Source organism: Octopus sinensis, linkage group LG9 (assembly GCF_006345805.1).
Source record: "Octopus sinensis linkage group LG9, ASM634580v1, whole genome shotgun sequence".
In the NCBI taxonomy this organism is placed as follows: domain Eukaryota; kingdom Metazoa; phylum Mollusca; class Cephalopoda; order Octopoda; family Octopodidae; genus Octopus; species Octopus sinensis.
In genome coordinates this window covers 33,169,303-33,171,538 of record NC_043005.1, presented here as the reverse complement: position 1 = coordinate 33,171,538, position 2,236 = coordinate 33,169,303, and positions in this window count along the sequence as shown.

Here is a 2,236-nt window from a genome sequence, read left to right as displayed (position 1 = left end):
GTTTACGTCCCCGTCACTTAGCGGTCGGCAAACAGACCGATAGAATAAGTACTGGGCTTACAAAGAATAAGTCCCGGGGTCGATTTGCTCGACTAAAGGCGGTGCTCCAGCATGGCCGCAGTCAAATGACTGAAACAAGTAAAAGAGTAAAAGAGTAACCTTTATCGATTTTCGAATCATATTGGATTCTCATCAGAAGCGTCTACGTCACTTTGAAAAATCTCAGAGAAACGAGCTACCAGTCTGTTTATATATCAACAATTACAGAAGCTACAGAAAACTGGAGCTACTATTGTGCATACCGATGCATAAATAAACAGATCAGTAATATGCAAATAGTTTGGATAGCAGAGTTTGACAGAAAGAGCAAGACGAGAGCTTGAGTGTGAAGTTGCGAAAGGCGAAAGCAAATAAAAAAAATATAAACATGAGAAAAGGAAAGAGAAGAGATCGAGGAGAGCATTCTCCCGAATAGAAAACAGAATATAATTAAAAAAAAGAACTAGCAACGAATCCAGAAAGTTATGTTATTCTCGTATATTTCCTTTGAGTCTTAACCTAAGAAATTCTAGCCTCGTCAGCTTGTAATATGGGGAAACCATTTTCTCTGCATCCTCTTCCATTGCTGTTTTGTTTTCAATTCTTAAGGTCTATAAAATTCTCCTTAACAGCAGAACAACTGTGAGAGTCACTGCGAGGTTACGAGGCCACCAGCTGTTGATGGTTGAAGAATTGGGAAGACGGCCATACAGTAAAGCAAATGACAACAGAAGTTAATTCGCAAAACAGATGAAATAAATTTTCTTGAAGCGACCTTCAAACAGAGTTGCGAATCAATGTCTTTACAGCAAGGTTTAGTTGGTATAAGAGAGAGACAGAGAGGGAGAGGGAGACGGCGCGCGAGAGAGAGAGAGAGAGAGAGAAAAAGAGTGTGAAAGAGAGCGAGAGTGTGAATGAGGGAGGAAGGGAGAATGAGGGATAAGAGAGAGAGAGAAAAAGAATGAGGGAGGAAGAGAGAGAGAGAGAGAGAGAGAGAGAGAGAGAGAGAGAGAGAGAGAGAGAGAGAGAGAGAGAGAGAGAGTATTGTTTGTATTTTGAAGGATTTTCATGGTTTTAATGTTGCGAAAGCCAGTTAAAACATTGCCGCTGAATGTGATACACTATTGCGAAGCTTCTGGTTAGAGAAAACACCATCAGATTTACAATTGTGTTAAAATGAAACAAGCATTCCTAAATGCATGTATGCACACACGCACGCACGCACACACACACACACACACACACACACACACACACACACACACACACACACACACACACATACAAGTATATATATTTATACACACACAGGCGCACACACACAACACACATACACACACATATATATATATATATATATATTTATACACGCGCGCGCGCGTATACAAACACTCACACATCCGTAGCTGCAGGATGGAATTTTTTCTTGGATAACAATAATGCTGGTGTTTCGCAAACACATACATACACATATGAACTCAAATATATAATACTAGCTGAATTACTCGGCGTTGCCTGAATTAATGACTCAGAGAATTAACAGTAACATCACGAAGCTCTTTATCCAACTTATAGTAAATCTTTTCGAAAAACACTCAACGAAATTTCGGACTAAGAACACTTTGTACACCTTTTTATTTTTCTTCTGTTAAGTATATATATTTTTGTTTGATATCTAAATTCCAAACATATGCAAGTTCAATTCTGTAAAAATTTGTACACAAATTCAAATCTTTTGAATCCCTTTTCAATTTCTGCTGAAACGTAATCCTTACCCTAACTCAAAATTGTAATCCTAAGTGCTAACACGAAACCCTAACGTTAAATGCTAACCCCCATCTCTTACCTTAAAACTTATCTCAAGATTCTAATCCTAATTTTATCCCTCAAATCTAAACTATTACAATACTAAACTATTACAATACAATACTAACCCTAATATTAAATCCTAAACCCAACCCCTAACGCTAGCCCAAATGATGTGTGGAATCACAATCTCCAATGTTTGACGCATTTACTTCTAGAAAAAAACCGGAACGTTAAAATGGTTACTGTACATTACTTTAAAATTAAGCAGGAAGATAAGTAATTACAGTTTTTAAAAACTTTTGTTCGCAGAATTGTAATGTCTGGTTACAACACCAAGATACTAAGTGATAGCAATTTCCACTTTAGAAATCTGTCTTTCTAACTTTGT